The following is a 12,945-nucleotide window of genomic DNA, read 5'->3' as shown; positions in this document are numbered from 1 at the left end:
TTGACAAGTGAACTAGAAATACAGAGATGCTAAGTGTCTTGCCAAGTCACTTTGAAAGCCTGCAATAACAGGGTTGGACCAAAAAAGTAGCCTTGTGTGAAAACCCTAAAGATGATGGTGTGGTGTTAGCTGCTCAGTCATGTCCGACTCTTTGCAATTCCATGGACTGAGTCCACTAGGCTCCTCTCTCCGTGGAATTCTTCAGGCCTACATGCCCTTCTCCAGGGGATCTTCTGAACCAGGGATTGAATCCTGGTCTCCTGAATTGCAGTCAGATTCTTTACTGTTTGAGCTACTCGGGAAGCTAAATATGGTGAATAAACAGTAAAAGACTGCATACAATGAAAGGTTTGTACAAAGTGGAAAATCTCACTGAGCACTTACTATATGCCAGGAATTTGTCTTCATATATCATTCAGTTCTCTCAACAACTCTAGGTTTGGGACTATGGGTTTCTCCATTTAATGGATGAAAAACTGAGGTTCAGAAACACTGAATAATTTTGGCCAATGGCACACAATTATTGTTTGTCAGAGAGGAGACTTTAACCTGGCTCTATCTTAGCTATTAGAAGGAAGTGTTTTTACACTATATGTAAAACAAATCTTACATACAAAATTGTTTCTTCAATATTGCCTCTAATTGCTGAGACAAATAATTCAAAGTAAGAACATACTAATAAACTGTAGTTATGAACATCTATGAAGAAACCCCTGGAAGAAGCTAGTTTTATCCAAAGTGCCATTATACAAAAGGGCAAAGATCCACAGATCAAGAATTCTTTAATTCTTTAATTCATCAATCGTTCCTGAGCACACAGACTATAGACAAACTAATAAGTCAAATATTGGCCACAAACCATCCTTACATGCTTAGCAAATTTAAATAAATAATCATTTGTTCAAATGATGTTGCTTCACCCAAGGGCAAAAATACCAAGTAAGGAGTCATTTGTCATTCTCCAGAATCCCCCTAATATGTGAGTAAAGAGCTCCACAGAGTCCCCCACCCCCATGCTACTGCTTTAATCTCAGAGTCCCACACAAAGAGGTGCAACCCTTAATTATCCTCAAATGTCTTTACTTATTATGAAAAATAAAATTAAGATGGTACTCCATTTAACTGTCCTTTCACACCTGGAAATTAAACATGGGATAAGTAATTTATTCGTTAAATATCTGAGCATGTATGATTTTTTTAAATACTAACTGTTCCTATATTCTTGGCTAAAACATCCAGAAAGAAGGTATTATTTGCCACCAAAAGTCTCTGATGACTTGGATAAATAACCCCATCTTAAGTGGTGCTTATCCCCACAATATCACCATGAAAAATTATAAGAATGGAGCAGGGGGCAATTTGTCCCCAAACTGTACCCAATCACATGATGTGACTTGAAACCCTAAATGAGGACTTATCTCAGACTCATTGTGTACCTTAATAAAGCAACCGCAAATATAACCCTATATGTCCTCATGTTAGCTCAGTCTTTGGAACACCACTTGAAATCTGGAGTTGTGGCCATAGTCTGCCATAGACACTACCAAAAGCCCACATCCCTGCCCCCTACCTCAGAACATCCCTGTTTAAATGGAGAAACACTCAGTAAGGGTGTATGTATACCAGTAAATCTTCAGCCAGTTAATCCCAAGCAAGGAGTTCTGTCCCCAGTCAGTATCATACATGAAACAAAGATAAATTGTCCTCAAAACATCACCATACACAGGAAAGGAAAGGCCAGGAAACCCTGCATGAGAAATAGCTCCTCAATTTGCTTTCATATACAGGCAAAGAGGCTAAGGAGTTGTCCTCTAGCTTTTCAATGAATGCTGCATCAGCAAAACCCCAATTTGGACTTACTCATTCTCAATCTGCCCCTGAATACATAGGAAAAATACTACTTATAAGGGCTGTTTTGAGTGAAGGAGGTGTTCAAATTATCATTACATTCTCAAGCAATGAGTCCTATGGGAAAAGCTATTTGTCGCCCAAAAAATCCCTGTATTCAATAAACTGCAAAACAGTTCATTTGTCATGAAGAAAGACAATAAGGTTCAAAATAGCACACACATATACATACAATATATCCAAACTCACCTTGTATTGGTTGACAAACATCCACTCGTTTGTTTTCCCTGTCAAATATAAGTATTTGTTTTTCTGAACAAATATAAAGGTTTGGTTTTTCTTCAGGCCCAAAAATACCACTTTTATTCATAGCTGAAAAGTATCTATAGACCCTATTTAAACTCTCTGAAGTCAAATGTTTGCTTCTGATGCCAGGGGTAAAGGATCAAGATCCTCCCTCAAAATTTTAAAGACACAAATCTGCCTTTAATAGATTACCATTAGTAAATCCTCTTTGCTTGATTGATTTCTCCAAGTCTTTTGAGGAACAAGAGCCTACCCTTCTGGCTCCCAAAATTAACGTTACATATAATCTACTTACATAATATGTGATGAAGAAGAAAGTCCTCTCTCTAAACCTGAATCAGTTGACCAGATTACTGTAACACCTGATATCAACTAACTTAAATTGCCTCCCTCCAAAAGTCCCACTACAATGAGCAAAGACAACATACCAAAACTAAGTGAAACAGGTATCCTCGCTGCAAAATTTTGTCCAGGTGCAAACAGATTGCATAAAAGCCTGCATTCAAATTCTGCATAAAATCCTGCATGTCTGGGGAATAAGTGGAAGAAAACCCTAGAAAAAGCCCACCAACACTTCCAAATTCTCATGGCAGGTACTAGAGTCAAATGTAAGATGAGGGATAGTTGTTTCAGAATAAATCTTAAACCTATAAGTATATCAAAATATGTATATGGAACCGTGTTGATAAAACAGCCACAGAATTCACTCACATCTTAGAATCTGTGTAAGTGGTGCCATAATTAAAAGTGAGCACACTTTTGCCTGGCCTATAAACATGACTGTGTTTCGAGGATATAAAGGAGTGAAAAAAAGCTGAAAGCAAATTAAATACAAAGGAAAATTTATTGCAACTTTCCTTTCCCAGACCAAAAGGGAGAAGAAGGTACAGCATAATGAGAAGTCATGATTGTGGAATGTATGAGTTCCATGTTTCTGTGTAACAAATTGCCTAGAGGTATAAAAAAATCAATTTATCAACTTACAGTTTCCATGGGTTGTGAGTCCAGAACTTGTTAGCTGGGTTCTCTGCACAGAGCTTCATAAGTCTGAAATCAAGCATTAGCCAGCTGTGATTTCTTCTGGATGCTTAACTGGGGAAAGGTCTGCTCCCAAACTCCTTCGAGTTGTTGGTAAAATCACTTCTACTGTGGTTGTGAGACTAAGGTCCTGGGTTTGTTGCTGGCTGTAGGCTGGGGACTGCCCATAGGTCCTAGGACACGCTCAGGCCCTTGTTACTTGGCTTGTTTCACAAGGCCCCTCAATCTTCAAACCCCTCTCACCAGGAAGAGCCCAGAAATTTTTATAAAACCTTGTGATTAGATCAGGTCCACCTGGGTAACCTCCTTAGTTAAAGTCAAGAGACTTAAGACAAATTATATCTGCAAATCTCTTCACAGCCGTACCTGTAAATTAAATAAATGGCCGAAGGTGGGTTTACAAGACATGAGAATCTTGGAGACCATCTCAGAATTTTTCAGACCACAATGAATTAACTGAAAAGCATGATCCTCCTGCTAATGAGTGGCTCAAACTAAGGTACCTCTCCTTTCATTAGTAGTTGAGCACTCCTCATTTCACCTTAAATATGCATTCTCTGTGGAGGCAATATCGCCCAAAAAGGGGTGAAAATTAGTTTGGGTAAAGGGGTGAAATCTTAGATAGTATAATGGTTTGGGAGCCTCTGAAGTGCTATCTGATAAGCTTTTATTTGTCAGTATTTAATTTCTCTCATTAAGGAGAAATTAAGTGAAAATTATTTTAAATCATTCATTAGATGGAATGAATTAAATTCATTAATTTATATTGAATTTAAATTCATTTTTTCTCTTAGGAGACCAATAACAAAAGAAAGGTTGAGTAGCTCAGCTTCCAGGGATCCCCCTGAGTCTACATCTTAGACAATGTTCTATTCTAATTTCTGAAACTGTCACAGTTGCCTCTGTAACTTTCCTTCTTTTACAAAGGGAGAAAATTTACTTGCTGCCATCAATATGAAGTGTAGATGTCATGATAACTTAAACTTACTTAAACATTGGTCAATTACCTTCAGCTGAAATTCTCAATTATCTCCTCAGTAAAAGAGTCCAAGAACACACATCAATATCACTAGAAGCCAAAGGAGTCTAATCTCTCTCTCAATAGTCCATAAAGCAAAAAGAAATATCACCTTAACCTTTAAATAATAATTATTTTTTGGCCAGGAATAGTAAAATTTAGGTGCCCTTTACAAATGTGTCATGAGATTTAAAATTGGTCATAACTTTGACAAAGAAATCTATTCTAAGGAAGGAAATTGTCAAAGGTATGGACAAAAATTTATGTAAAAGTATCGTTATTTCATATTGCTTATGTTAAGAAAATATATACATAAATAGTACAATGGTTCAATATCTTACATGATATCCATAGGATGACATATTAATCTAAATTGATATTTACAAATGATAGTGACAAAGATATATGAACATGTCAGAAAATGTGTAAGATATAATGCTAAGGGAAAACTGAGGATTGTACAAATGTAAGGACTGTTTTATCATTATATTTCATATGTATGTACACGGAAATAAAAACAAAATGTCAATAGCAATGTGATTGTGGGTAATTTTTTTTCTTTCAAATTTCCTATAATGCAAATGTCTTACTTTTATATTTATAAAAAGAAAACTTAAAGCAGTGAGAAGGCCCAAGTTGAGAAACAATATAACGTTGGCATGCTTATTGAGTACAGAGACTCATATTATCCTATTACACACCTTCTGCTCTTCATTGCTGGCATCTACCAATCCCTATTTGTTCATGAAAATAGTGTAGTTCCTGGACCACTGTCCTCTTCTTCAACACTTATTAGCATGTCAAGGACATTTAATATCCAAGATGGTGACCCATGCAACAGCTTAGACTGTCAACTTCTTTACCTCCCAAATAACTTTACCTCCCAAATAATTTTACCTCCAACCTACTGAAGATGTGCGTGCATGCTAAGTTGCTTCAGTCACGTCTAACTTTGCGATCCCATGGATTGTAGCCCACCAGGCTCCTCTGTCCATGGAATTCTCCAGGCAAGAATACTGGGGTGGGTTGTCATTTCCTTCTCCAGGACATCTTCCCAATCCAAGGACCAAACACAAGTCCCCTACGTCTTCTGCATTGGCAGGCAGATTCCTTACCACTAGAACCATCTGGGAAGCCCCTATTGAAGACACCCACTTGAATTATTACATTCAGTCAGACATAATTGGCTACTGAACAGTACAGTCTTGCTTGTCTCTGGTAACTGTGCCACTTTTGAAACTGTAATTTTAAGCATCCCTCTTTCTAATCCCCTATATTTTCAGCACACATTCTAGTAACTCAATGTGACAACACTTTAACATCATTGAAACCTTCACATTATTGAGACACACACTTTTGCCCAAATTGCATTGATAGATGAAACCAAAAAGACATACAGATGGCTAAGAAGTACATGAAAAGGAGTTCAGCTTTACTAATAATCAGTGAAATACAAATCAAAACCACAATGAGGGATCGCTTCACCCCTGTCAGAGTGGCTATTATAAAAAAGACAAGAGAAAATAAATGCTGCCTAGGATGTGGAGGAAAAGGGAACTCTTGTACATTGTGAGTGGGAATGTAAACTGGTACAAACATTATGGAAAATAGTACAGAAATATGTCTCAAAAAATTAAAAATGAACAACCATATGACTGTGCAATTCCACTTCTGAGTCTACAGCTAAAGGAAATGAAATCAGTATCTCTGTAAGAGCTATCTGCACTCTCACATTCATTGCAACATTATTTGCAATAGCCGAGATATGGAATCAAGCTAAGTATCTACTGATATTATATATATATATATATATATATATATATATATATATATATATATATGTAACTGACTTTATGTATTTGTATGAGGAAGAGATTAAGAAGAGTTGGCAAGAATACACAGAAGAACTACACAAAAAGATCTTAATGACCCGGATAACCACAATAATCACTTATCTAGAGCAAGATAACCTGGAGTGTAAAGTCAAGTGGGCCTTAGAAAGCATCATGACAAACATAGCTAGTGAAGTTGACAGGATTCCAGCTAAGCTTTTTCAAATCCTAAAAGATGATGATGTTGAAGTGCTGTACTCAATTTGCCAGCAAATTTGGAAAACTCAGAAGTGGTCATAGGACTGGAAAAGGTCAGTCTTCATTCCAATCCCAAAGAAGGGGAATGTCAATAATTGTTCAAACTACCATAAAAGTGCACTCATTTCACATGCTAGAAAGGTAATGCTCAAAATCCTTCAAGCTAGGCCTCAGCAGTACGTGAACCAAGAAATTTCAGATGTACAAGGTGGATTTAGAAAAGGGAGAGGAATCAGAGATCAAGTTGTTAACATTTGTTGGATCACAGAGAAAGAAAAGGAATTCCAGAAAAACATCTACTTCTTCAATGTCTACATGAAAGCCTTTGACTGTGTGGATTACAACAAACTGTGGAAAATACTTAAACACATGGGAACACTAGGCCACTTATCTGTCTCCTGAGAAACCTGTCTTTGGATCAAGAAGCAACACTTAAAACTGGACATGGAACAACAAACAGGTTCAAATTTGGGGAAGGAGTACATCAAGGCTGTATATTGTCACCCTGCTTATTTAACTTATATGCAGAAATGCCAGTCTGGATGAATCACAGACTGGAATCAGGATTGCTGGGAGAAATACCAACAACCTCAGATATACAGATAATACCACTCTAATGGCAGAAAGTGAAAAGTAACTAAAGAGGCTCTTGATGAGGGTGAAAGAAGAGACTAGAAAAGCTGACTTGAGATTCAAAATTCAAAAAACTAAGATCATGGCATCCGGTCCCACCACTTCATGGCAAATAGAAGTGAAAAAAGTGGAAACACTGATAGATTTTATTTTCTTGGGCTTCAAAATCCTGCAGATTGTAACTGCTGCCATGAATTTAAGACATTCACCCCTTGAAAGAAAAGTTATCACAAACCTAAATGACATATTAAAAAGCAGAGACTTAACTTTGATTATAAACATCTGTCTAGTCAAAGCTATGGCTTTTGCAGTAGTCATGTACAGATGTGAGAGTTGGACCATAAAGAAGGCAGAAAACCAAAGAATTGATTATTTCAATCAGTGATTCTGGAGAAGACTCTTAAGAGTTCCTTGGACAGCAAGGAGATCAGACCAGTCAATCCCAAAGGAATATTCATTGAATATTCATTGGAAGGACTGATGCTGAAGCTGAGGCTTCAATACTTTGGCCACCTGATGTGAAGAGCTGACTCACTGGACAAGACCCTGATTCTGGGAAAGACTGAGGACAAGAGAAGGGGGTGACAGAGGATGAGATGGTTGGATGGCATCATTGACTCAGTGGAAATGAGTTTGAGCAAACTCCGAGAGACAGTGAAGGACAGGGAAGCCTGGCGTGCTGCAGTCCATGGGGTGGCAAAGAGTTGGACATGACTGAGTGACTGAACAACAATTTGCCATGAAGTGATGGGACCAGATGCTATGATCTTAGTTTTTTTAATGTTGAGTTTTAAACCAGCCTTTCACTTTCCTCTTTCACATTCATCAAGAGGCTCCTTAGTTCCTCTTTGCTTTCTTCCATTAGGGTAGTATCACCTGAGGTTATTGATATTTCTCCCAGCAATCTTGATTCCAGCTTGAACTTCATCCAGACTGGCATTTTGCATGATGTACTCTGCATATAAGTTGAATAAGTAAGGTGACAATATACCGCCTTGATGTAACCCTTTCCTAATTTTGAACCAGTCCATTGTTCTATGTCCAGTTCTAAGTGGTGCTTCTTGGTAGGCATACAGGTTTCTCAGGAGGCAGGTAAGGGGCCTGGTATTCCCATCTCTTTAAGAACTTTCCAAAGTTTGTTGTGATCCACAGAGTCAAAGGCTTTAGCATAGTGAAGTAGAAGTAGATGTTCTTCTGGAATTCCCTTGCTTTTCTATGATCCAGTGGATGTTGGCAACTTGATCTCTGATTCCTCTGTGAAGACTGAAAGTCACTCGGTTGTGTCCAATTCTGCGACCCCATGGACTACACAGTCCATGGAATTCTCCAGATCAGAATACTGGAGTGGGTTGTCATGCCCTCCTCCAGAGGATCTTCCCAACCTAGGGATTGAATCCAGGTCTCCCGCATTGCAGGCAGATTCTTTACCAGCTGAGCCACCAGGGAAGCCCAAGAACACTGGAGTGGGTAGCCTATCCCTTCAGTGGATCTTCCTGACCCAGGAATCAAACTGGGGTCTCCTGCATTGAAGGCAGATTCTTTACCAGCTGAACTACCAAGAAAGCCTATTCTAAATCCAGCTTGTACATCTGAAAGTTCTCGGTTCACATACTGTTGGAGCCTAGCTCAAAGGATTTTGAGCATAACCTTGATAGTATATGAAGTGAGTGCAAGTGTGTGGTAGTCTGGACATTCTTTGGCATTGTTCCTTTTTGGGGTTTAAATGAAGACTGAGGTTTTGTAGTCTTGTGGCATACATACCTAAAATATCATAATTCCAGATATGCACTGAAGGAAAGCTAAGAATTAACCTGGAGGTATGAAATATTAGTGTCAGATATAAGTAAAGTTTCTTGGAGTAAATGAGTTTTAACTTGTCATTTCTTTTAAACGGTAAATAATCTGACAAAATGTTAAATATAAATCTTTTAGGAATAAAATGTGATATTAGCTTTGTCTTAGAACTGGTGCATTGAATCAATAGATATTTTGTAAATAGTATTCAGAATAAGTGTGTGAATATTAGAAGAAAATAAAGTAACTGTTTTTCTCAATAAGTCAGTATCTCAATACATAAAGATCTGATTATTGAAAACTAAAGAAGACTGACACTCTGAACTTCTGAGCTAATCTGTTAGTGAAAGATGTTTCTCTGTATCTGTATCAACTGACTTTATAGATTTTAGTCTAACACTAGTTTTTTGGTTCTATATATGTCTATAACTTTTCATTCCTTTATCTTTACAAGTATAATGAAGTAAGTATAAGTAAAAATACATTAAAAACACTGGACCTTAAAAAATCAAAAAGAAACATAGCATTACTGGTATTGAGAATGCTAATGATTTCTATTCTTATCTATTACTCCTTGTTTCTATTGATTTCATGCCATAATTTTGTCCTTTATGGAAAAGACTATGATCGTTAAATCACAATTCTGCACCTTGGGCAACCTCTTACTTTTAAAGTCTCAATATTTTCATCTGAAAAAATGTGATGATGATAGCATTGCTTGTATTCAAAATGGGCTTTATAAAAAATTTGAAGAGACAATATACATAAAACTTTGAGCACAAGGCATCTACAATGCCTTACATGTAGAAAGTATACAAAGAAGTTAACTGTTATCATCAGTGGTGGTGGTGATAGTAGTAGTATCAACAGCAACTGTAGTAATAGACAATTGCCAGCTACACAGTCAGAGTGTACCTCTTTTCTGCGTGAGCTGAGCATAGTTCTGTGTGTCCAGGTACGGAAAGGCAGGTAAGAATAACCTGCTTGTGTCCTGTTCATTGATAGAGTAGGTATTTGCATTCAACAAAAAGTTTGTTTGGATTTTTCCATAAAATGTTATGAAAAAACCCAAATGAACCTTTTGGCCAACCCAATAGAAGGCAGGAGATGATCAGATTCTTACTCTTCCAGGTCAAGTTGAAAGCAAATCTTCTCTTCCTTTTCTTTATAACAAATCAATAAAACTAAATTCATTAAAAACTATTAAGTGGTAACAGGATACTAGCTTCTCCTAATTCATTCTCACTTCATCATTTATCTAGAAGGTTTAAGCTAAAATTATTTTCTGAGTCTAGTATCTCGGCAAAGGTAATGTTGAGTGAGCATAGTATATGGCCCTCTGCCAGATTTCCAGGGTAGATATCAAATTAGGAGAAAATCACCTCCCTTCTGTGACCAATGAAAAATTCTTTTTAAAAGGATGAGAAAATTTTTAAAGAAATCTTTCTAAAGGTGAGAAATTCTCAAAGCTACTGCTGTGTCTCAAGTTTTTGATGCTGAGAGCCTTGAATTAATACAGGGAGGCACAGAATGTAAACACCTTTATTGAGCATATCCTATTGAGCTAAATGTCTATGTAAGTCAAACTCTCCCTTAAGTCTTTTTTTCAGGTAAGAAAGTATTTTGTTGTTGTTTAGTCATGTCTGATTCTTTTGTGACCCCCATGGACTATAGTCCACCAGGCTCCATGGAATTTTCCGGGCAAGAATAGAATACTGGAGCGGGTTGCCATTTCCTCCTCCAGGAGATCTTCCCAACCCAGAGATCGAACCTGTGTCTCTGGCACTGCAAGTGGAGCCACCAAGGAAGCCCTAAGAAAGTATTTGAGAGTGTATGCTCAGTCATGAGGCTCTTTGCCATCCCATGGACTGTGGCCCACCAGGTTTCTCTGTCCATGGAATTTTCCAGGCAAGAATAGAACACTGGAGTGGGTTGCCATTTTCTCCTCCAGAGGATCTTCCTGACTCATGGATCAAACCCATGCCTCCTGCATCTCCTGGATTGGTGGAAGCCCAAGAAAAATTAGGTGTGTGCAAAGTGTGGTGTAGCATCCAGATGACGTCTTATCCTTGGGTGCGAGTTCTCGGTAGAAGAGAAGGGAGAAGAAGCTGGCTTGGAGACTATGCTGAAGACACAAGAGGAAAGTGTTGCAAGTGGACCGCCAGGGTGTTGGGGCTGGCAGGGAAGGGGGAAGATTATGAAGACACTGAAGGAAAATGGATGAAAGGCCCAAGAGAGTGATTTTTTCTCATTCCAGGATTAAAAAAAAAAATACTGGAAGAAAATGTCTCTTGACAGCACTTCCCACAAATATCCAACAATGAATTTATCAAATCTGTGAGTACAGCCACTCCAATAAGTGGCAAATTGGAGGAGGGTGGGGAAGGATGATCCTAACCAGGAAATATGGATACTGCTGAAGGGGTTCTGCTCAGCCAACAATTTTGCCTCTCCAATATTCTTGATTCTGGAAAAAGAGACTGTCTGGACCCTGCTTTGGACTTTGAGGGATCGGAATAAGACAGGGGTGCTTGTTTTCCAGGGCTTCTCTGGTGGCTCAAACAGTAAAGAATCTGCCTGCAATGCGGGAGTCCCAGATTCCATCACTGGGTCAGGAAGATCCCCCAGAGAAGGGAATGGCAACCCCCTCCAGTATCCTTGCCTGGAGAATCCCATGGACTGAGGAACCTGGAAGGCTACAGTCCAGGGGGTCACAAAGAGTCAGACATGACTGCAGCAATTTAGCATACACACACATATGTTTCCCAGGAGGAAAATTGTTCAAACACTTTTTTAAAGGGAAATCAGTTCAATCAGCATCTTGATACCATATAGGACTCCAAAAGCTATTTTTCTTTCCTGAATTACTTCATTGAAAATTAACTAAACCACTTTGTTGGAAGGTAGACCTTATCCCAAGAGAGGTCTATATCAATTCCATTATGTGGAAGTGCTCAGTCGTGTTCAACTCTTTGTGATCCATGGTCTATAGAGTCCATGGAATTCTCTAGGCCAGAATACTGCAGTGGGTAGCTGTTCCTTTCCAGGGATCTCCCAACCCAGAGATCCACCCAGGTCTCCACATGCAGGCAGAGTCTTCACCATCTGAGCCACAAGGGAAAACCAAGAATACTGGAGTGGGTAGCCTATCCTTTCTCCAGCCAGATTTCTGACCAGGAATCAACTGGGGGTCTCCTGCATTGCAGGTGGATTCTTTACCAACTGAGCTATCAGGGAAGCCCCAGTTCCATTATAATATTGTAAACATGCAGACTAACAAAGGAAAAAAAGAACATTTCTTTGGCATTATATTTCTTTCAGTGGCTTTCCATATGATTCATTAAAGAATTTTTAACTTTTTTCCCCTCAGTTGAAAATTACATATATAAATCCTGACTGTGGAATTGCAACAAATGTGCACAGCTGCTGGTTTAAGCTTATAAAAACACCAAACAAAACAAAACACAATTTGGAAGAGAGCATGGTTAAACCTTTTGCAACTAATTTGAGGGGAATGGAGGTAGAATCATTTATATACAGAAGAAATCATTTTATTCTACTTATATAGAAAGGACTCCATAATGATATAAATGATTTTCCATGTCATACTGCAAGAGTACATTATTCTTAATCTGATACAATAGGAAGGAAGTTGCTGAATTTTTGAGAGCACATTGCCTTGATGGAGATATTTACTACTCACAATAAATGACAGCCATCTCATGTTTAGTGATATTTTGGGAGGCCCCTTTGTTGTTTTGCTTTCTGGAACATCTCCAAATTTATTTCTATTTAATTGACTTTTGCTAATTTCTGCAATAATCAGGAAACAGCCAGTCCTCTCATAAAAAGGCTACTGGCTAGGTTGAATTTGGAAGAACAAAAAAAGATTTGCCTAAGGTCCTAGGTGGAAAGAAGTGGGACAATCCAGTTTCTATATTATAACTTGGTGATAGGCTTACAGCATTTTGCATTCATTCATTATGGCTGAGGCACCATATCTGTTTTCTTTTCAAATTAGATTTGCTGAAGCAATCCAGCTTCTTGTGCCCATCTATCATGTTACAAGGTCTATGGTCCAAATGTCCCAAATGTATGTGAATAAAGAGGGTCAGGGTCTGCTTTTCTGTGGGGTGGGGATGAACAGGAAGTGTCAGGAAGACAAGACTGAGAGAAAAACATCACCCATATAATCATGGACAAATTCTCCTGCATTTA

This window comes from Bos taurus, unplaced genomic scaffold, assembly GCF_002263795.3.
Source record: "Bos taurus isolate L1 Dominette 01449 registration number 42190680 breed Hereford unplaced genomic scaffold, ARS-UCD2.0 Super-Scaffold_1723_ScbfJmS_2085, whole genome shotgun sequence".
Classification (NCBI taxonomy): Eukaryota; Metazoa; Chordata; class Mammalia; order Artiodactyla; family Bovidae; genus Bos; species Bos taurus.
Note: the sequence above shows the minus strand (reverse complement) of the source record.